The sequence below is a fragment of the Gnatocerus cornutus genome, chromosome 8 (genome assembly GCF_029298725.1).
Source record: "Gnatocerus cornutus isolate USDA-ARS CGAHR chromosome 8, icGnaCorn1.1, whole genome shotgun sequence".
NCBI classification, from domain to species: domain Eukaryota; kingdom Metazoa; phylum Arthropoda; class Insecta; order Coleoptera; family Tenebrionidae; genus Gnatocerus; species Gnatocerus cornutus.
The window spans coordinates 2,151,002-2,175,574 of NC_142240.1; the positions used below are offsets into that span (position 1 = coordinate 2,151,002).

The following is a 24,573-nucleotide window of genomic DNA, read 5'->3' on the forward strand; positions in this document are numbered from 1 at the left end:
GCTAAACTGCAACAAAACAATTTCACCTCGATCAAATAATTTGACGTGCGCATGCAGTTGCATTTACCGCTCAAAGTAGAATGAACCTAATATGGAAATTCAACTCATTCAAGTCAAAGCTTGCTCCATAAAAAAATTTTGTGGCTCACACGTTCATACTTGCTATACGAAAACTTCGCTATGCCCAGAATGTGACGAATGCAGTAACTGTGACGTACATATTATAGAAATTCAGTTCTTGCTAAAAGTAACAGTAAGCTTAACATCGAAAAAAATATATATGCATGAAGAATTAACACTATACGCGACTATATCGTCTTTTTTTACAAACTTTAATGAGATTTATAACAAGGCGGCAAAGACCATATATATATTGGTGCCGACAATGAGCTAAGAACTCTAATTGAGTCAACTCAGTTTGAGTCCAAAGTAGTGGCAAACTTAGCTTCTGGCAAAATAAAATTCCATTTCATTTCACATGTGTTTCCCCATATGAAAAAACAAACTGACCCTCGTCACTGCGCAAAAAATTGGGCAGCTAGCTCAAGCATGGGTTTTAAAGCTGTTACCTTTCAAAAGGTGTGTTAGAAAATCAGGGAAATAAAACGGTTGTGAGTTTTTTTTTATTAATGTTGTAATGGCACGTTTTAAATTCAAAAGACCCGCTTTAGCAACTGCGTTTCTTTTCTTCATTGATTTGTTTCATTTCTTTTATTAGCTGTACGTTTTGTTTTTAACTTCTGAGAATTCTCGAAAAAGGGGGTTGAAAAAGGGGGTTAAACCGTCACAAAAACTTCCGGTCGTTAGTCACCTGACAGCTATAAAAAAAAAGAAGTACTCCAAGAAAAAGGTAACAAAAATTAGGTCCTACTAATTGAGAGTTTCTTTATACTTCTTCTATTTAAGGCTAGCTACAGAAGAAGATTGAAATTAATAGAAACTGAAGATCTTAATATGAAAATATTGAATATAAGTGTGGCAAATGAGACTGGTGTAATAAACAATGAGACTTGCTTGAAAACTGTTTATGGAAGAAATAAAGACCCACTGGGTACATACAGGGCTAGTCACGAGAAGATTACTTCTGAAAATTATATTTCCGCAGCCCAAAATACTAATACCCCGAACTACTCGATACTGCCAGAATTAGAAATAAAATGCTGAATCCACGATTGCTTTGGGATCATTTGTGGTGGTCAATGTCACTTTAACATTATTTATTTTAATTTCGTCTTTATTCTTAATTCCGTTCCTTTAGAGCCCCATTAGTTCGAAGTACCTTTATTAATCTGTCCTATACCGAAGCTGTAAGTGCTCGACCAATAATGTTTCTCCTTAACACGCATGGTATGTTAGGTTGAGTTGAGAAACCCGTCACAAAGTCCTATTTAAATGATGAGAAAACTGACATGATTCTCATCTACGGAGAATGCCAAATAATGCTGTAGCTGCTGCGAACCTTTACCGTAAAGATATCCACATCGAAACTGAACTGGGTTGTCTATGGACACTCACGTAACCTCCTTTTCCGTAATTGTCAAAGTGAGACTGTCAAAGCCTAAGCAATCGTGGATTCAGCATTTCATTTCTGATTCGGGTTGTATCAAGTGTATCAAGTGACTCAAGAAATTAGTATTTTGGGTTGCGAAAAAATCATTTTCAGAAGTAATCTTCTCGTGACTAGCCCTGTATAAATCTAGATTCTTTCTCTTCAGAATACGAGAAACTTTTGAAGATAAAGGAGTCCAAACCGAAGCATGATTTTGAATTTTTGGATGTTTTGGATACTGACAAAAATTAATTGCTTTTTTCTACTCCTGTTATAGTAATCTACAAATTACAAACGGTTGTCCTTCAAAGTAAATCCATGGTTACACACACTGCAACGTAATGACCAGTGGGTAATATATATAATTACATAATAGTGCAGAGGAATAGCAGTTGCTATGGATGTCATAAAAATTTGTCAAAATTGACATTTGCAATTTGTATTGGTGTGTTTCATCATGATCAGTGACTCCGAGTGTGAACTGCAAGCTACACCCCCAAAATTGCGGCACAAGAAGTTAGTGCAACTGATGATCTTATGTCGAAAATGTCAAAAGAGCGGTTTGAGTCGGTGTATAGCAAGTTCATGACCTGACGTGCGGGCGGCGGAGTGCAGTCCTTCTCCAAGAGTGTTTTACTAGCGTATTTTGGCAAGTTAAAACAAGATTTCAAACCTGCTTCGTCCCTATGGGCTTTTTATTCAATGTTGAGACTACGTTAACCTTCAAACACGTCGTTACTATTGCAAATTACGAGAAATTACGGGTATACTTGATGAGACAATCGGATGGATTCAAGTAATTCATAGTTTACTATAACAGGAGTTGAAAAACATTGTGAAACTGTTCATAATTTGTGAAAATGGTTCTTTGTTCTTGTTGAGTTGTTCCTTATAATAATGTTTGAATTAACAATGTCTTAATAAAAATCATGTAAAATTCAACTTTAGTTGTAATTTATCAAAAATAATCGAAAAAAATTTCACGGCTGCGGGAAAGCAAGTCGTAGAAAAAGTATAGTACGCAACTCGGGGGTAAGGCCAATTACGCTCTCGTGGAATTATAGCGCTCGGCTTCGCCTCGCGCACAATTTTTCCCTTCGTGCGTAATTCGCTTCTTACCCCACACGTTGCGTAATATACTATTACGGGAGTTAGGCATATATTATTAAATACTCTTGAAGTTTGTGCAAATAACGTTGGCAAATATAATGATAATCTGGTTGTTACATTAAAAATGAAATTGTTATTAGTATTAGTGAAATTAAAATTAAATATTTCTTTTACTTGCTCAGCCATCTTTTTTAATTTGTCTGAAACAACATGTTCCACATATTTTCATGGTATGACTCCTTCATTATTAACACCACATAAAATTACGTCGCCACCTTTAAACAAAGCTTCACCTTCTTTTAAAGGCCTGCTTCTACCATCCAAATAATCAAAAATATCGGTTATTGTTATTTGAACTTTCGACATGATTAGCTTTATTGCTGTAAAAAAACAACCATAACCTATATATACAGGGTGTCCCAGAACTCATGCCTAGCCGAAAACCGGGGATATCGGGAAAAGGTGTGAATGTGTAAATTGCTGAAAAAAAAGTTCCAGCTCCAACAGAAACTGAGAAAAGACATGACAAAGTTGACCAATCACAAGGCTGCGTGGAGATGGTTTGGAGGATACACTGGCGTGTTGCTAAGAAACCAGTTTAAATTTTCTCCTTTGAATTTTATATGAACAATCTGGTCCACTATAAATTTCACTGACGTTAGAATGACAGGCTTCAATAAATCTAACTCATATTGAACTTAGTGTGCAGAAATGGCTCAGCGTACTTTAGAAATTGACTAGAGGGTTGAAGACTACTGGTTGACGAGCGTTGAATGACAAGAGACACACCTGGAGGACAATTGACACAGTGAAAATCCAAGTGGAGTGTGAAACGGCGTTTCTTTTGGTTTCCTTTGCTTGCTGGTTTCCTAGTTGGTGTTTGGAGGTAACAAATATCCTAAAACGGTTCAGAAGTACTCGGCGGCAGAATGCTTCGAAATGCGTCTTATTTTTGAAGAGTGCTATCGAAATTAGTATTAGCAGCAAGAACGTACCGAGGACGTTTTCCAGGTCGTGATTATTATCCGGACAACAAAACGATTCTTAGTGTTATTTCCCGGGCTGGACACACTGATCAGTTATTAACAGATCGGCGCGAAGTTGGTGGAGCACCAAGACAGGCCAGAACTGTTGAAAATGAAGAAGCCGTTTTGGAAGCGGTTGATGAACACTCCACGCAAAGTATCTAAACTGTGGCACGCCAGTTAGAAATCGGAAAATCTTCTGTACAAAAAATTCTCGCGACAAATCACCGGCACCCGTACCATGTCAAAGTTTGGTTAGAAGAGCTCATCTGTGTGTCCAAAATAGTGGTGGTTTGTTCAAGCATTTGATTTAACCATTACATCATGTGCCTTGTTCTGTTTCTTGTTGTAATAAAAGGGTTCTTTTTAGAACCGTCATTGTGTGGTTTTTATCTGTCAAATTGACATTAGATGTCAGTTATAAAAATGTAGTGGACCAAATCAATTTTCCATTTTAGGATTTAATTATGAAACCTAGCAACGTTAATATTATTTGTGCTTGAGCGTCTGGGATTGGTGAGTTTCGTTAAGCAATTTCTCAATTTTAATGCACATCAGGACAAAACAAATTGCATTTTTGGCGTCCTGATTGCTGTCGGCATCCGCCCTTTTTCGGCTAGGCGTGAGTTCTGCGACACCCGGTATATGTGACTATATGTGACTTTGTTTTCCCTGTTTCGTTGACATTTTGATTGCGCAATCTGGTGAGATCCGTTTTTGCCACTAGACTCTGTTGTGTTGTCAAACAAGTACTACTAGAGGGCGAGCTACCACAGATAACGCATCGCCAACTTCATACTTATGCGTTGACGCTTATATCAAGCCTGTTCAATAGCCTTTCAAAGTTGTTCCCGTCAAGTAGGCCGTGACATAGTTGTGACATGAAAGCGCCGTCTACCGTTACTTTGCGGCAACATTACATGCCGCGGTTTTTGACATTTGAATCACTTTCTTGTATTCATTTTGTATTTTGCATATTATTTTGTTAAGTACAACGGTTTCACGATAGGTAGAAAGTGTTTTTTGTGTGGAAGACAGGAGAAACCATTTTACAGTATCCCAGTGGATCAAAAAATTCGAAAAAAAAATGGTTGAACCGATTAAAACCAATGTATGGTTATGAAATATACACAAAAAAACTGAAATAAACCCATTAAAACATTAATGTTTTAGATGTAAGCAAAATCAGCGATTACTCGGTATGCTCCGAGCATTTTGAAGATGAGCATATCAGGCGTGAATCAAAAACAAGGCGTCTGTGCAAAAGATGCGCTTCCTATTATAAATGAAAGATTTTTTTAGATCAAAATGTTGAGCTTCACATAAGAAGCTTTTATTCCACATCTTAAATGTGTGATACATTTTTTGCCGTGGTATGGTGCGTGGTGTGAATGTGTTTGTCTTAAATGTTCTGTTTACGTTCACTTAATTAACTTGCAATGGTCTAGATATAACTTCGTAATTATGGTTCTGCGAAAGATTATTAATGGTTTCGAGGTTGTAAAGAACCCTGGTATAAATTATTTTTAGGTAGTCCAAAAGCATGGTTTTATGCGTAAGCAAGTATAACGTCTGGTACGATACTTTTTGATCTTTATGATCTTACAAACCCGTAATTTATAATTTGCATTGAGAGAAACTGAGTTTTTGAACAAAGGCGCACTCTCAAAAACGAATTCAAGTTTGAACCATTTGCACGCATGCGTGAATGAATGCATGAGAAAACAAAGAAAAACACACCGTCGGTTATAAATTTTTTTAACCAAGCTCGAGAAATCTTAATTGTTTTTTTATATTTGTCGTCAAATCTAAGATTTAAAGACTTGGAAAATAAAAATAGAACGTTTTTTAATTCTGAAATAATGATACATAAAATAATCCAACGCTAAGAGACCAATTTATTCAAAAATGGAGTTAGCAACGACTTAAGCCGGCGATACCTTTGAAAGGTCCATAAAGTAACTTGTTTTAAAGCACTTTGAGTGCTTTTTTTGACAGAATATCACTTACGGTAAAAAAATGTGATGTTTAAAAATTAAATTGCTATAGAAAGTTTATCGAGAGTTTGATCGTTTATAAAAGCTTTTATCATAGTTAAAAAAGGACAAACTTCGTTTTGGTTTTCAATTTTGGACTCAGGAAAGAATTGATTGCAACATGATAGCGAGCATGGGTTCCTTTTTTCATCACCCTCGTATAGGTAGCTTTCATATGTGTATTAGACGAAATTAATGTAGACTCCCATTTTGTACTTTATTATAGGCTTATACATTTCAGATTGCCATTAATCCTACTGATCCTGCCGATTCCACTAATCTTGCTGATCTCCTTGAACTTGCTGATTCCACTGATCTTGCTGATCCCACTGACCTTGTTGATCCTACCAATTCTACGAACGGAATCAATATTGTGTCGTCAATTCCAATAGCAATTGTTGATGAAATACAATTGGACAACGACAAAAAAATACGGGATCTCAGATATCAATGCAAAGTGTTAAAATTAACACTCAACAGAAAGCTACAGAAATACAACAAGTGTTTTTCAAAAGTTAGTCACTTCAAGAAAGAGCTGAAGGCGTTAAAAAAGAAATGGAATGGAGCTTCTTCATAATTACAGCAAAACACTACGAAGATGGTCGGAATTGACGGTCCGAATGTGTACTATTTGGAGGTATTGCTCGCCGAAAGGATACAATGTTTGTCGTACCCATCTTGAGAAATTACCATCAAGGACCACTATTTCAAGATTTGTTGGAAAATAAAAGGACAAGATAACTTAGATAACTTAATTAAAAAGCAAATGTTAGCCGAAGTGGCCCACTTAAAAAACCTGTGGAGAGAATATACTTTTTGATTATGGACGACATGTCCATACGGAAAAAAGTGCAGTCGAAATGACGATAAAAAAACTGCAGGAACACACATGGTCGGAGATAAACCTAAAATAGCAAATAAGATGCTTTGTATTATAATGCATGGTCTGTATACCAAATACATATACTATACCTGCTGGGTATTTTTTCCATGTGTCATTAACGACAAACGATCTGTACTTATTAGAGAAGAAAACTTTGCAGCTTTTAACAGGTTGTGGATTTCTTGTTCGTGACTGACAATATTTCCACCAATGTATCGCTTTTTAAAAAATTTGGTAATGGGACACTACAAAATGCCATTAGTCATCCAGTTGTAGAGCATATTCCCCCTTTTCTAAGCTTCGATTATTGTCATGCTCTGAAAAATGCTAGGAATTTATTTTTAGACCACGACATGTTGTCGTTACAGGGAAAAATAACGTCATCATACAGGGTGTCCCAGAACTCGCGCAGGACCCGTTAACCACAGATTCTGTATAGTTACTTGTATATAAATTTGCAAAAAAAAATTTTTTTAAGTCATTAGATTTTGAATTAGAGCAATTTAAAGTTGACCAATCACAAACTTTCAACTAATTGTACCTGAACTACACTTTACTTGTTGCTTAGCAATATTAAAACTGCCGGAAATATACATAGAAGGAATATTAATTATCACTGGTATCAGCATGATGGAGCACCTATCCATTCTGTTCTTAGTGTTGGAAAATTTTTAAATGAACAACATCCAAATCGGTGGGTAGGGCGCGGAGGTCCAATATCTTGGCCCGCCAGATCCCCAGACCTCACACCTTTAGATTTTTTTTTGTGGGTTCACGTTAAAAACTGTGTTTACCGTGTGCCAGTAAAAAATGTTGATATTTTGCGACACAGGAGTCAACAGGCGATGGCTGAAGTAACACAACAAATGTTTGCAAATGCCAGGAACAATTTATTAGGAAGACAAGGCTTTGTATTGAAGTTAGTGGTGGTCACTTCGAACACTTCATTTAGTTAGTTTAGTTAGTTTAATTTAATTTCGATTCGTTTCTTTTGGTTTAGTTAAGTTTAGTTGCTCTTAGGTGAAATGTCATTGTGACAAAACACACCAAAGTTGATCAAACAATTTATGGATATTTTTTTTCAACAATTCGCATAAATGTTTCTAGTGAAACGCACTAATTTTTTGAAAATACCTTTCGAGAAAGAGATTTGATTGGTTGAAGTAAAACCGTTTTTATTTGAATACTAAACATTATTTTACACTTTTTCTTGTGCAGTTCGTTTCAAATTTAACATTTGCATCCGCTGTTAACGGGTCCTGCGCGAGTTCTGGGACACCCTATAAAAAAACTTCATCTTTTACAGAAGAATATGCCTGTAAAACCGGTGAGAAACTTGTCATATAAACACCTTTATCCCTCCAACCTTGAAAAAATGAATGTTAAGGGCGATACAAGTTTTTTCGCCTGCAGTAACACTCGAGTTCCTTAAAGAGGCTGGAGATAGTCGTTTTGCTGAAGTGGACATTTCCATTGCACATATAAATACGTATTCCTTTGTAAAAATAGAACATATTACACATCTCTGAATCAAGAAAATTAATATCTTCCAAATTATGCAAAAAAAATATGGGTGCCAATTTGAAATAAGAAAGTTGAATATCGCCCAAAAGATACTAAGACATTTAGAAAAATGCTAAATTCATCAGTTTACAGTAAATTAAAAACCATTTCATTTGTGTCAAACCCTGGTTACCATGAATACTGAGCCATCTGTCATTCGGCTTCATTTTATCCAAATTTTGGAGTTAAATCTTGCTAAATTGGTTAGCACTACAAGAATAAGATTATGCAAGTCGTTTTGTCAAGTACTTGTCTACCCTATGTTTAAAAAAATAACGCCGCTCGATAACGCTTTAGCGCGTTTTGCATCATTTTATTTTGCATTTGACAGTGCGGCAACTTTGCCGCTGCGTAACCGATTTGCGGCACTGAATTATAATTGACCCCTTAGTTATTAAGCTTTGTTGCTTTGCAAAAATTATGAAAACGCACAAAATGAAATATTTAAATGGTTAAAAACGCAAAGAAAAAACATTTTTACTCAAGCTTAACCTACCAGTAAAAAGTGAAAATACTTGTCAACTGCTGTCAACGTTGCAAAAACGTTAAAAATTAGTGACTTTTTTCGTCGTTGGGGTCGCTGGCATATGTACGGCGTTTCACCTTGAAAGAACTTTTTTCATAGGACAGAATCAAAATTGAATAGGCTTGGTATAAGATGAAGTCGGCGATGGATTATGGAGGAGGGCCACCACGAGAAGAAGGGTGTGGTTTTGCGACATCACGAAGATGAACACGACCGCCCTCCCCCTTTTTGTCTGCTCTCATTATCACAACAGTCTTTGACTAGTACACTTTGTAAATATGTTTTGGTAATTATATACAAAAACCTATCAGCGTAGTCATTCTCCAACCCTACCAAACTACCAAAGCAAAAACAAGATAACTCCGTGTGCTCCGGCACAGACTCTTAGACCACGGGGTATTTGCTTCCAGGCGAATTTAGTTTATAAATTATCTAGTTTCAAAAATGGTCAAACAAGTGGCGTCTCAGACAAATGCAGGACAGACCTTGGGCATGTGCGAGGTTTGCGCGCTCTCTACAAATTTCATAAATAACCTTCTTTACAATTTACCTTATTTTAAAAACTATACAAGTTGCGCCACAGAACATGTATGCGCGCTTTCCAGGGCAGCAGAAAAGTTTAATTTGCGGAATAACTATAACTTTTGGTTATTGGGTTTTAACTGGTATATCACTTCGTGATTATTGTGTACTACCGTGTATTTTTACCAGATTTTTACATCAAGGAGAGATTTTTTGAAATGTCTGAGATAAGCAAAAATCTTGCATTAAACTGAACATTAAGATTAAAAAAAATTGTTAATAGAGACAGACAACTACCAATTATTGTTGCTTTGTCGGGTGCAAAAACCGAACAAAGCCATTATTCCAATTTCCGAATCCTCAGAGGCATTATCAGCTGTTCAGAAAATGGGTGGAAACTGTCGGGAATGAAAAATATCTTAATTTAACTCCACACCAAATTTTTCAGAGGGGTCGGGTTTGTTGGAAACGTTTCACCTCTGAAGGCATTGCTGTGAAGTTAAATAAATTGGCATCTACGGCCGTGCCCCTGCGCGACCCAATACCAGGTGAATCCAGAGGAGACACTCGTATATTTTCAAAATATTCAAGAATCACCGCGAATAAAGAAGACTCCTAGAAAATGTAAAACTACAATAACATTAATTATAATACTTGTACAAGGTGTTTATAAATGTTTCTAGTATCAACCGTGGCTTTGCAATTCCTGTAGTACACTATTTTGCCGCTTTGTTTTCATGGTGAATATAACTATCAGCAAAATTATTTATAATGTTAGTTACTTCAATGAGGTTTTAGTTACGGTTTTGTGCCCAAGTTTTCGATTTTGAGGTTTTAAACTACAACTAGAACAGTTTATTTCTTAAAAATTACTTTGCTTAATGTTTGAGGTTAACTGCAAATGTCAGTTGACAAATCTAAACTCACATTTGTAATGAGCGGCAAATTTCTTTGACATTTCATAGCCACCCTTGATGCTAGAAACATTTATAAACACCTTGTACTAATAGTAACTGTTTTGAATTGTAGTAGCAATGGGCCCAAATAAGGAACAGGAACAAGAAGTACCATCCAAAAGTTGTAAGTTTAAGAAGACTCAACATTCATTCAATAATCTTATTGCTTCTCTGTTCTAAGAGTGGCTTCTAACAGAGGACTTTAAGTTAAGGCCGCCAACACCTCCAAGTATTTGTCACATTGAACATTAATATTATTAATATTATTTTACATCAATATTTTGTTGTATTTTATAATATGTTACAGGTTTTACGCTCAACGTGACAGGAATGGATTGTTCTTTATTTTTTGTTGGCAGAATATCGTAAAAGTGAGAATCCAATACAACAATACCTTTTTCCATAGGTGCGATGGGTGTCAGTCCGTGCCAGGCCCCCATTTGAGCTTGGTTAAACTTTAGGTCAAATGTATGAAAGTGACAAACTTTAAGTTGAACGCTGAAAGGTGTAATTTGACCTTTAATATATTTACTATGCTTGGGCTTTGATTTGTATTTTTCTTTTTACAATTTATTGAATAGAAGCAGGAGACCTTGTTAATGAAACAGTTTTGCATGAGTATACATAACATTATATTTTCAATGATAACGGTTAACAATTTATGACCAATATTTGAATATAATATTAATACCGATGAATTCACAGAACTTGCGGGTACATGGAGACCCGAAGAGCAAGCTCCACGCCAGGTGGGTGAAATTGGGTGGTGTTCCAAACGGAAAGGTGAAATTGTTTGATTTTAAATTCAAAGTTAGTTTAAAATGTTTATATTACACAAAAAGTCTTCTGAAACGACTGGGCATAAAAAAACTCTTTGGCCACGCCTGAAATTAAAAAACTAATTGCAGTGGTCAAAACTTTGGAGCAAAGGATAAACAGGCTCAGAAGATGTAGGAACTCCGTGAGAACCGCCGCCACCTTGGTTTCAGACGAAAATCTGCCGAAAGCATTGGAAAGCCTTACGCAATTTCAGCAAAGGTTCTTTCAAAGTCAAATTAGAAACTTACGGCGAAAACCCTCCACCAGAAGATTTTCGTTTCAGGTCAAGGCTGATGCCATTGTTTTATGGAAAAGTGGGCCTAAATCTTCTGTCGAAGTTGTTTAAGTTGCCTACTGTTGGTACCTTAAAGGCTGTTTTGAACAAGATACCGGTCGAACCAGGCCTCTCAAAACCCACCTATAAAGTTTTAAAGCAAATTGTTGCTAAAAGGGAGAAGAGTATAAATTTTGTAACTTGTTGTTTGATGGGATGGCGGTGGCACAAAATGGTGGATGGAAACTCCCTTGGAGCAACTTGTTGCTTGCAGAGTGTTGGGACGTGCCATGAACTCTTCCGTCTGCTTGATTGTCTGAAACATACAAATGAATTAATATTAAACCAAAACTGATTTGTGCCGAACTTGTTCGGCCTGAGATACAGAGTACCTTACCTCACAAGCGCCATTTTCGGGCGCTTGTGCTTGTGATGAATTTGTTCGTCGTAGTCCACGGCTACGCGAACGAGTGGGTTTCGATGTTGAGCCGCTCTTTGGAAGTACTTTTCTGCTGTTGCCAGCATAAAGTCTTTAAGAGACGGCATTTTTGCTTCTTCATGAAGCTGGGTGTTGCGAACGAACCATGGTGCGTTGAGTGCAATGCGAAGGAACTTGTTCTGAACCCTCTGGAGGCGTCTGATGTGCGTCGCTGCAGCGTGACCCCAAGCTGGGGACGCGTACATCATTACCGGTCGGACGATGGTCTTATACATCAAGAGTTTATTGCCAATCGAGAGACGACTGCGTCGCCCAATCATGGAATAAATCTGCGAGATGATGCCATAAGCCTTGTTCCTCACAGCAGTGGTGTGAGTTTTGCAGGTCATTCCTCGATCCAGAGTAACACCCAGATATTTGGCTTCGGATCTCCATGGGATTGGGGTATCGAACATGAAGACTTCACCATCTGGGTCTATTACTCTGTTGTCCCTGGTTCGCTTTTTGGTGAAGAGTACCGCGCTGCTTTTGGCAGCGTTAACTTCAATTCTCCAGCGAGTGAACCACTCCTCCAACCTGTCAAGGTTTTCTTGGAGTTTGCGAGTCACGGTCTCAGCGGAACCGCTTCGAACCAAGACTGCTGTGTCGTCAGCGTAGAGTGCCGTTGTGGAATCGGCGTCTACTGGCTTCGGGACGTCTGACATGAAGATGGCAAACAAGAACGGCGAAAGTATGGACCCCTGAGGTACCCCAGAAGTGATGTCTTTCATTGTCGATCTCGTTGTTCCAATCTTCGCTCGGAATTTCCTGTTTTCCAGGTATGATCGGATGATTTGCACCAAACCGATCGGAAAGCCGGCGTCGAGTAGCTTGTGGAGAAGCCCCTCGTGCCACACTTTGTCGAATGCTTTTGCCACATCCAAGAACACCGCGCCAGTGTGCCGTTTTCGATTGAAACTGTCTGTGACATGTTCCACTACTCGCAGCACTTGGTCGGTGGTAGAATGTCCATCCCTGAATCCGAACTGCTCCGGTGGGATGATGTCGTGTTCTCGTTCGAAGTCCTTTAGTCTCCACAATATCACCTTCTCCGCCATTTTCCCCATGCAGGGAAGTAGACTGATTGGGCGATAATTTTGTGGAAACTGTTGAGCTCCGCCCCCCTTCGGGAGAAAGATCACGTCGGCGATTTTCCATTTCTCGGGGAAATGTACTAATCGCAGCATTCCGTTGTAGATGGCGACAAGATGCATGACCGCGAGATCAGGAAATTGTCGTACCATCTTGTTGCTGATGCCATCAGGACCTGGGGCCTTTCTGACTTTCAGTTTTTTGATCATCGACCGTACTTCTGCTGGAGAAACTGGTCGAATCTCAGGAGCGCGCACTTGGTTGAGGCGTCTTTCGACGCATCTTTCGATCAGCTCGACAAAGTCAGGGTCTGCATGCTCCCAATTGGGGCTGCATTGTCGTTCAAGATTTAGCGCAAAAGCCTCAGCTTTCTCCTCATCTGTGTAGACGACTCCGTCTTCACCGTGAATTGGAGGAAGCGGCTTGCGCTGATTTCGAAGGACTTTGGTCATTCTCCACAATGAACAGTCCTCCGTGGTCAACTCTTCGAGTTTTTGGCACCATTTACTGTTACGGTACTCCTGAAGTCTCCGTCTGACTTCCGCACACAAACGATTCACATCGGCTCGATCTACTGGAGCTAGGGTGCGGCGGTCCCGCCTTCTAGCTCGGTTTCGATCTCGCACTAGGTCTCGAATGTCTGGCGGTAGGCCGTCACGACGTGTTCTTAGAGACACCGTGGTCGTAGCGTCAGTTTTCGCCTCTCGGACGCGGCTCTCGAGGTTTTCGATAGCTAGATCGATATCCTCCTTCACCCAAATCCGCGGCACTGGACCGACTCTGGTAGCTAATGACTCCTTGAAAAGTTGCCAGTTAACTTTGTCGTATTCTGCCGGCGGGTCCATCTCGTCTTCACGCCCCAGGTGAAGAATCACCGGGTCATGATCCGAGTCCAACTCGCCGCCGATCACTTGGATTCTCGTCTGGTGGACGACATCTTTCAGGACTGCGATGTCTAGGACGTCAGGTCGGCCGACATGCCCGAAATGGGTCGGCTCCTCCGGTCCAAGAACTACCATGTCCCGCTGATCGACAAATCTGTGCAACAACCGTCCTTTGACATTTGTGACCCGACTGTTCCAAGTGGGATGCTTGGCATTCAGGTCCCCAGCCAATACGGTAGCGCCGCCGTCATTGTCGAAGATCTCCTCCAGATCAGACTCCAGGAGTCGAGAGGGTGGTGCATAGGCGGCGTACAATTTCAGCGTACCAGCGTTTGCTGTGTGTACGGCGATGCCAGTCACCTCCAATCGTTCCAGTTGCGGAGTCGCAATCTCATTGTGATCGATCGAATTTTTGACGTAAACAGCGGTTCCTCCACCTCCGCCGTTTTGTCTGTCATTTCTGTACAGGACGAAATTTCTTAATTTTGGATTATCTGCTGGTCGCAGATGTGTCTCCGAAATTAAAAGAATATCCGCCTGGACATCCGTTGCGAAACGCTCTAGGTCGTTGCGCTTGTGTCGGAGGCCGTTGGCATTCCAAACGACCACCTGCAGTGACTCCGGCTTAATTTTTCTAACCATGCAATGCCTGGCTTAAAATTTCCATCAGCTGGTCTGTCTGCTTTTTAAAGCGCGTTAACCTGTCGGGACTTGGTTTAGTGGCTGCGAAGTCGCTCCACATCTCGCCAATTGTCCGCGCCACTATCTCCATGGAGTTGGAGTCTGTGGCAGAGGACTGTCCCTTGTGAGCCTTCGGGGGCGGCGTCACCTTGAGTGGACCTGGAGTTCCGCTTTTAACCTGCTTTGCAGCAGATTTAGCGGGTTTCCCGGTCTCCACTTTTGGTTTCGACGCTTCGGGGATGCCCCTTGCTGGTACCGGCTTCTTTGGCGCCGCCACGGTGGGAGTGGCGACTTGGGGTTTGTCCGATCCCGCATTGGGATGCTTGGGACAGCCCCTAAAATTAGCCGGGTGCGAACCTCCGCAATTCGCACATTTCTTTGGGTTTTTGCCATCGCATTCTCGAGAGACATGGGGTCCAGCGCATTTCACGCACCTGGTGGTAGCGTGACAGCCGCGCTGTGAGTGACCCCACTGCTGGCAACGGAAGCACTGGCCGTTAGACCGGCGCTTCTTCAGCGGCTCTGTCGTCACCTGGAGGCCTTGAACCGTGGTTAGGTCGTAAATGTGCCGATGTTCACGTGGAACCTCGACTACGACCATGTCCAGCGGTTTTTTATTCGCCATCATGCGTGAGCATTTGCCCACGGCGAATCCGCGCCCCAGGAGTTCGTGTTCGACCGACTTTATGTCAGCCATTGACGAGACTCCACGTAGGACGACTTTCAACGGCTTTTCGCTTTTCAGCGAAAAGGAGTGGAAAGGCAGCTTTTCCACGTCAAACAATTTCGTCATGCGACGGAAATCGTTGACAGTACTTGGCTGGATTCTTATTCCACCCACGACCGCTTTTGCCTTGGTGTAGCTGATGGTGTGACTCCGAAGAAGTGTGGAGACCTCATTCCACGACTTCGTTATTTCGTCCCTGTGGAGAATCACCGGTGGGATTTTCTCCGGACGATCCGAAGTCGTGTTTTGGTCGCGAGATTCGGGGACGACCTTTTGGGGCTTTTTAGCCGACTTGAAGTTCCTCGAAAGGGCCTTCGTCGACAATTGCGCCTCGCGTTCGTCGTCCTCCTCGCTCTCGGAAACAACCACTCTTCGTTTTTTGGCCTTTCGGCTTAGAACGGTGGTAAATTGTTCCTCTTCAGGTTCCGATTCCTCCGAAAAGGAGAAAACCAGTTCCATTGACGCGTCGGCCTCTGGGACGCCGCCGCCTACTAACACCTCCTCAGAGGTCTTTTCGGGGAATAGCGGCGTCGAGACGTCAGCGGACGTCGATGGAACAGCTGTCTCAGCCGTTGCTGATTGGCCAGCCGTTTCCATCGGTTCGGGTGCCTGCTTCTTCGGTTTCTTCGATTTCTTCGATTTCTTCGATTTCTTCTTCTTCTTCTCCGCTTTTTCTTCGTCCGTTGGTGGAGGAAGGGCAGCGGGGGATTGCGGTCGTGCCTGGAGAACCGCATCGATGAGGTCGCGACGGATGTCTGAAAAGACACCGTTCACCAGCGACTCAAGCAGTTCGGCTCGCAATTTTTCCCCCAAGTCCGCGACGGCTTTCGCCACCGTTTCTTCGAGGGACAGCGTCCCAGCCATCTTCGGGATTGGGCAGACTTCGTGGAATTTTCTTCTGTCCAGGTGCGATGCGAATTTTAATTCGTGTCTCAAATTGAGCGAAAATTAATTTGTGACGGGTGGGCGGAGTCACCCAACATGAATTTTATTTTCATGTGTCGGGACTTTGGGAAGTCAGGAATTTTTTTTATTAATTGAGCTTTTATCTCATTAATGATTTGCGATGCGCTGAAAAGCACGTCTTTGTGGTGCTGAAAAGCACGATTTGTTTGCGCTGAAAAGCACTGGTTATGCGCTGAAAAGCACGATTTGTTTCGCTGCGAATGCCTCGAATGGAAGTTCTGGATCGCTGAAGGAAACAAGAAGGCGTGACCCTACTCGTTCCGATGCTGGACTCAGAGTGGGAAACTCCCTATTGGGTATTTTCTCATAAATAGTTTAAATGCTCAAGAAAAAGCCACACTGGTAAAAGGTCGCCTAACTTTGATAGGCGATATTGGTGTAAAAATCACATCAATCACTTTTGATGGTGCAGCCGCCAATTTAACCATGGTCCAAGTTTTAGGTGCTGATTTTAATAATCCACGAAAGTATTTTCCCCATCCATTAACCAGTGATCCAGTTTTTATAATAATTGATGCTTGTCACATGATTAGGCTGATACGAAACGCGCTGGCAGATTGGGATGTTTCGTTGGATGGCAATAATAAACCCATAATGTGGAAATATTTTGAACATTTCGTGGCGTTACAAGAAAAGACCGGTCTTCATGCGGCGACAAAAGTCCGTCGTCGCCATCTTAATTATAAAAAAGAAATTATGGAAGTTAAGCTGGCGTCGCAGATCTTCAGTACAAGTGTGTCGGATGCCTTAATTTATTGCTGCGACGATTTAGAGTTGCGTGAATTCAAAGATGCCGGGCCCACATCTAAGTTTTGCGGAATGATTAATAACATTTTTGATATTATGAATACCAGAAACACCTTGTCCACTAACATTAACAAAAAGTCGTTATCGCAATACAATCATGCCTTCATAAAAAAAATTTTTGCGGAAGCAAGGGATTATATTTTTTAATTGAAAGATCCCAAGGGAGAAGAACGAGGTTTTTAGGTCTTCTCGTAAATATGAAGTCTATAGCAAGTTTGGTCAATTTGTACGTAATAGAACAGTCCTACTTAAAGTATCTTCTTACGTACAAACTAAGTCAGGATCACTTAGAGCTTTTTTTTTCAAATATACGAAATCGGGGTGGTTTTACAAACGCATTTTAATTCATATTGAACTGAGCAGTTCCGAAGCCGCAAATTGCCTTACCCTTGATGAAACGAGTATTTTAAAAGTGGCAATTACCTCAAAAAAGCCATCGTATCCCAACTTAAACTTAATTGCATATAACAATCAAGAACCCGAAGAAGAAATAACATTGTCATTGCCGCAACAAATGGGACTATACATTAATGATGTGACGGAATACATCGTAGGTTTTGTCGTCAAAAAATTGAAAACTATATTTAAATGTAATATTTGTATCGCCAGCCTAACAAACTGTGCCTTAGCTTCTACTTTAATTGAACGTAAGACGCGAGGGGGGTTAATCAAACCTTCTCGTGATGTTATAATCTTATTATTAAAATTACAATTTATTCCCAAACACCAAATTTTAACAAAAAATGCTGATGCGCGTTTCGTTAGCAATGCTATCATCATCAGAGCGATGATTAAACTGTTTAATTTAAATTTAGTCTTTAATATATTAAAGACGGTAAAATTGTTTAAAGATTTATGGGTTTTTTGATGTAAGTTAAGGTCGGAAAGCAACTGATTTATTTAATCTTTTGATAGAAAAATTTGATATATTGGATATTGGGCTAATAAATTAGTTGGACAAACATAGGATGGAGCTTTAGTAATGTCGGGAGAATTAAACGGTTTACAAGCCAAGGTAAAGCAAATTGCTCCTCAAGCGCTATTCATTCATTGTTATGCCCATAGATTAAATCTTATATTGCGAGATGCTTTCTGTAAAATTAAGGAATGTCGAATTTTTTTTGCAAATATTAATGGCCTTGCAGCATTTTTTTCAAAATCAACAAAAAGAACAAATATCTTAAATAAAGTAAGATCCAAGCGGTTACCCAACGTTTCTGACACTCGATGGATTTTCAAACCTCGGCTTATTAATGTAATTGTAGAACATCGAAACGAGTTAATAGAAGTTTTTAAAATAATTTTAGAATCAGAATAGTTTATGATGGACCATGAAACCATGAGAAAAGCTACAGCCTTTAAAAAAATGTTAATTGATTTCACATTTTTATTTTTACTTAATACATTTAGTACAATTTTTCAGCAAACAGAAATAATTTTTGACATTTTGCAATCAAAACAGAATGACATTCACAATTGTCAGAAGAGAATTAAAAATTTAACCATTACACTAAAAAAATTTAGAACAAGTGAAAGTTTTTTTCTTGATATATGTGTATAGCAAAATTTGTGACATTGGCGGGCCACCAAGTAAAAAGCGTAAAGGAGATCATGACGGCTTTAGCGATTTTTAAACATATTACAGACGGGTTTATAACGAAATTATCGATTTAATAATTCAACAACTTGAAATTAGATTTAAAGACATGGGATGTTTGTTGTTTCTGGATTTATTAGACACAAACAAAATTAACAATTTTGCACAAGCATTCCCAGAAAATTTAATTAACTCTTTATTAGAAAGCTGTACTAAAATGTTTGATCCAAACAAATTACGGAATGAATTAAAAGTCCTGAAATTAACCTGAAATTTATAAATTACTTTGTTTGGCTTCGTGTTTATCATCAACGTCTGCATCTACAGAAAGAAGTTTTTTGGTTTTAAAACGAATAAAAAATGTTGTTAGAAATTCTATGTCACAATCTCGTTTAAGCTGTTTGTCAAAAATTGCCATTGAAAGAGAATTAGTGAAGAATCTTCAAGAAAATGAAGGGACTTTTTATGATTATACAGTATGTCCTCGGATTGAGTTCACAAGAGGGAAAAAAAGTTTATTTTCCATCTGACAAAAAAATGACAAAATAATAACATTTTTTGCTTATTTCAAAACAGATAAATCTGCAATTAAAATTTCAAAATTAATAGTTTGTACTCTTAAAATTAATTTTTTCATTATTTTTATTTATTAAATTTTGTAATCTTATTTAAATAATAACAGGCTGGGGATTCACAATATCAAATAGTGCGTTTAAACTTAAAGGAAAATTTACCTAATAATGTGTAAGTATTAAAAAATTGGAAAAGAAATGCAATTGCATCCTTAATAATAATTGAGAAAATTCAAAGCAGTCTTAAAGAATTACGGGTTAGAATGGAACTATGTGCTAAAACAGGTAATAGGTCATTCAAATAGTGAAAATTGGTTTGAGTTAAAGAACAAATTTCATTCCTTTGACAATTTTTACAAAATTAAAAATAAAAAGTTCTTCGTTATTTTTTGTTTTTTTCCATTTTAAGAACACAGCTTGATAATTTTAAAGTTTTAATTAAAGATTTATTTATTTTAAATTAAGCAAAAAAATATTATTCCTTTGTTAATTTTTGTAAAATGAAAAATAACGTTTTTTTTCCTCTTATGAACTCGGGGACATACTGTAGATGACTTCTCCTTTCAAAAAAATCGCCGAATTGATTTACTGTATAAACCTGTTGTCTGAAAAGTATTAAGCCCGTTAGCCATCTTGTTGTTAATTGTTTCGTAGTTTTTGGTTACATTGTTTATATTTTTATTATTAGAGTTTATTTTGTGTTTTATTTTTTTTTAGAATTAATTTTTATTTTTCTTAATATCGTTATTTTGTGTTTATTTTTAGCTTAGTTTTATTTTTGTTTTTGTTAAGTATTTATATGTTTTTTCCATTTTGCTACTAACTGGTTTTCCCTACTAACAACAATAGCTATATCCATTCCTTTCCCGGCAAGATATCGTCGTCTAAGCAGCAACTACCGCAATCTTAATTTTTATAAAGTCAAGCGGGAGCGCATAAAAACTGATTTTTTGGCAGTGTAAATAACTTTGCTCAATGATTACTTGATTTTAAATTTTAGCTTAAGATTAAATCTATTTAAACATATAAAAAATAATTTCCACCAGTAAGATTTCCGTGAAAAAATCATCTGAGAAAAAGTAGAAACAAAATATTTTCACAGCTGAGATGGCGGATGTTGCCGTTTAGACGACGAAATGGTTCTAACCCTTCTCGTGATTCTTGCCGAACGATTATAAAATATTTCAATATATCGACCAACATAAAACCGTCTTTATCTTTAGTGATAGGAAGAAGCTTAGCGTCATAGGTTTTTACTGAAATGACTTGTGTAAGATTAATTTTTGAACTTAATTAAAAAAAACTAATTTTACGAAATATAGTGTACTTAAATATCTATAAAAATTTTACATAGACAGTAAAAAGTTGACTTCGTCAAAGTTGCCCACCCTACAAAAACTGTCAGTCATCTCGCCACTTCTTTACCTAATTTACTGCCACGATTTCCCGGCAGTAAACAACGAAACAATAAGAACGTTTCAATTCGCGGATAACACAGCACTTTGGGCCGGAAACACCACCTCTTTGAGAGCGGCAATCGATGCCCAGAGCGTCCTCGACAACATCCAGGAATGGGCCTCGAAATGGCGAATTTCACCAAATCCAGAGAAGTCAACAGCCGTCCTTTTCAGAAATGGAAAGCAGACTAGAGCGAAGAAATTCTTTCCAAGAAACGTCCAGCTCACTCTCTGGAACAAAGAAATTCCGCTAAAGGACAGTGTTCGATACTTGGGTGTGGAATTCCACAGATACGGCTCCCTTTCTTCTCCCGATCTTAAAAACACAATCTCCAAGGTCAGAAAAAGAGTTGGCTTAATTTCCAGGTTAAGGGGTGGACTCAGGGGGTGTTCACCCCCAACCCTCCTCCACACTTACAAGATGTACATCAGACCTCTATTTGAATTCAAATCAGCCCTTTTAGCCTCTCTTGACCGATCCAGTTTGGAGTCCATCGCGTCGTGCGAAAGAAAAATCATGAGAAAAATTTTCCGCTTAAGTCCTAGGTACCCTTCAGCCCAGTTGCCCGAGATCACACGGACTCAACCAATCCTGGAACGTCTCATCAAACTCCAGGCGTCGTATGTGCAACGCTCCCTTCGGAGCAACAGCGCATTGGCGAAGAACACAATTTTTGAACATTGGCTCACTCCATTTGCTCCCACAGGTCGCGACCAGCGGAGATTTCCAGTTAAACCAAGGCAGAAGAAAATCCATCTTCCCAGCGCCCTCATTCAGGCACATTCGCTCTTTTTCGAATCTTCTCCAGGTTTAATTAACATCATTGACGAAACTCCACTTTCGTTACGTCCTCCACAAATTTTCGGGGCAAATTTCCCACCGCCCCGAAACAACAACAGCTGACAACAAACCGGATCCGGCCCTGTCCACCTCGGACAACGAACTTTCACCGCTGCTCCGTCAGCGCAATTTCTAAAACCACATTCCGATCGTGTGTAAGCCAACACTCGATCCAGCGCCAAGTCTCTCTCTCTCTCTCTCTGATCCACGACGCAAGTCTCCCATCTCATTAATTCAATTTCTCGCCCGATCGCCGCAACGGAAAACAAGTCGACCAAAAACCTTGAAGCTGCACTTCCCAACTTTCCTATTTCTTTCTCCTAATTCATACTCTTTTCTCTACTTTTTTCTGCAGTTTCTAATTACACAAAATCACACACACACAATCTTGTTTTCTGTTTTCTGCCGTTTGTTTTTTTGTTCCAGTTGAGATTGCCACGCCGCGCAGGACAACGGCCGCCATCCCCGAAGCCACCCAAGGTCGTCTCGACGCCCAAGGCTGGCAACAGGAAGTGGCGGAGAATGGACAGCGCGACCATCGGCTTCTCGGAACTCACAAACAGCTTTTCATCACTCAGTTTCCTACTTCACTTTTCTTCGCTGCATCCGCGAGACGATTCCGACATAGGTTTTCCACGGTTTTCCTATGTACTGTCACACCTTTCAAAAAAAGGTCGGTAGGTGACACCGCACCGGTGCTCTTATAGCCTTTGGTGAGCTGGTGTCGTGGGCCAGAGAGTCTGGGCGCCAAGAACTTAGTTTGGTTTAAAAGTAGCCAAGTCGCTCAATGCTACGCGGAAGTAAAATAAATGGTTTAAAAAAAATAGGCTTTAATAAAAAATGTGAAATTGACAACTGGTGAAATTTGAGATGATGTTGGTTAGTTGAATTTAAATGACAGGTTCGATACCGTGTCACAGCTGTGATTGGTTTACAGAATGACTATGTTAAAAAAAGGTTAAATATTAAAAATAGTAATGATCAGTTAAATTGAACTCAAGAAATTAATAAAATCAAATTACAGGCAAACAAGACTCTCGATGGAGTCGATATAAGCACGCTGTCGGCGACGTCGATAGTACGACTCAGGCGGTGACGCAACGAAACGATATTATCACAAAAAAAGGTACTTATCGCCGTCGGGAACGCTCCAGGTGCCTCTGTCGTCTGGTCCGGGCTGTATGTGGCCGCTCGGGGTGGTTGTTAGCGGGCGAGAAAGTCTCAGCTACTCCACGAGGTCGATCGGGGACTCAAGGCGACGGGCAAGGGTGTTGTAGGCGTACCGGCGAGAATCTGGTAGTCGTTGATAGACTTACGGGCGAGAATTGTAGGCGTATGTGCGAGAGTTGTAGGCCTACGAGCAAGAGTTGTAGGCGTCCGTGCGACCCTAATTTTCTAAATTAGTATATCGTCAAGAAAAAACGTGAAATATTACCTCTCTGAGGGTGAACGATACTTAATGCGGTTCTGGGGTTCTTAGCCGCAAATACGGGACTTCAGATAGTACTAGGAAGTGCTTAGACGGTAAAGATACGGTACTTTAAGGTAAAATAATACGTCTACTTCCTTCGAAGCCCAAAACGGAAAAGAGAGTTAAAATACCACGAGGAATCGTAGGTGGCACTACCTGTGATTTCGGGGATGATAAGAAGATTCTGACCTCTGCGCGAGTACCGCGGGCGCTCTCAATGTCGCACTTGTCAAAGAGTCGTGATTGACAGGTTATATTAGTTTGTTATTGTTGGTGAATGTCCGCAATAAACGTAGGTTGGTAAGTGATACTGTTATCTAACATAGTAGTCGCGAGAGGATTGATCTTGAAAGCTAAAATGGTTTTTGTAGAGATTTAGATAAAGATACGGGAACCAGTCATGACGAATTCCTGGACTGGACAACATAAAGGGGCTTTAAACCACACCGAGTCGCCCTGGGTTCGGTGCGACGATACAAGAAGGAACGTGGGCTCTGAAATTCACTGGAAGGGTGCCAACACCTTCCAGAGGGACAGTCTGAAACGCTCAGGGGTGGTCTGCGCCTCACCAACCCCTTCCTGGCAAACACACGAAATTTTTGGGGCAAAGGCTTGATCCAACTTCCCCTAGGATTGGAGCCGAAGAAAAGATAAAGAAGATAAACGCGATAATAGTAAGTTTTGAACTGTGGAGACTTACTAGACTATTATTCATTTTAGGTTGAACACTGATGTTGTCGTGTCAACGGTGGAAAAGTACCCAGGCATTTATGGGACTCCTAAATCGCCTCCCATACCAGCGGTGTCTCGCGTTTATCCCCTAATTCATAAAAATCTTAATAAATGACCTTGTTCTCATTTTAGAAACGTTACAGTACTCTGCGCAAATGCGGGAATCACGTCGATAAGTCGGCCGTGGACGCTTCAGGATGCACCTTCTTCTCCATTCTTCACCTCTTGAAGATTCGCACGCAATTAATTTAATTAATCAATTTTTTTTGTACTCTTTCTAACTTTGTTAATTTTTTTTTTTTATTTTTATCACACACAATAACCATGTACACAGCGCTGAAGAGGCACAAGCCTAAAGCGGCGCTTTCAGCAGCTTGTTTTAACATCTTTGTCAATTTGTATCACATGACTGTACAACTGCTGAATAAACTACTTTTACTACTACTACTACAAAAACAGTCACGAGCCGCCACTGCTGCTGAACAGGCCAAAATCCTCACCAGCAGCCATATAAAATGTATTATCTTAAGGACTCGATGTGAAATCTCAAAATCTTAGTAATAAATGTATTTGATCTCGGGAGGGAATAAAGTGACTTGTGGAATTTTGGTGTAAACGTAGTTTGTCACTGAGCCGTCATAATGTTGAAAACTAACTTGATAAAGTAAGTTGATAAATTTTAAACACAATGTCCATTAGATTTAAAACAAAAACTCAAATATTTGTATCAGTTATGTTGAAAAAAAAATTAAATTCGCGGATATAAAATAAAAATTGTGAAAAACACTTACTCTGTAACTGCATTTCCTTCGATTCTTCTTATTTGTCCGTTGGCGTCTGAAATTGTTCTGTCAGTTTTCAACTTCAGACTCCACTTCTTCAAACACAAACTCCACAATTTGGATATATTTGTTCACGCGGAATCGCCACCAAAAATGCCGAAAAGTTCATAGAAGCAATTTTACGAATTATAACTCGGTACTTTGCCAAATTAAGAGTCCGCTT

General features: G+C 39.6%; 1 long non-coding RNA gene across 1 annotated transcript; it reads left to right on the plus strand.

The window, feature by feature from the left end:
- The first annotated feature begins 23,229 nt into the window (after positions 1–23,229).
- On the plus strand, positions 23,230–23,713 carry LOC148169366 (uncharacterized). The gene is made up of 2 exons (XR_015770631.1): positions 23,230–23,510; positions 23,557–23,713. It is a non-coding gene; the product is annotated as an uncharacterized LOC148169366 (long non-coding RNA).
- The last annotated feature ends 860 nt before the right edge of the window (positions 23,714–24,573 follow it).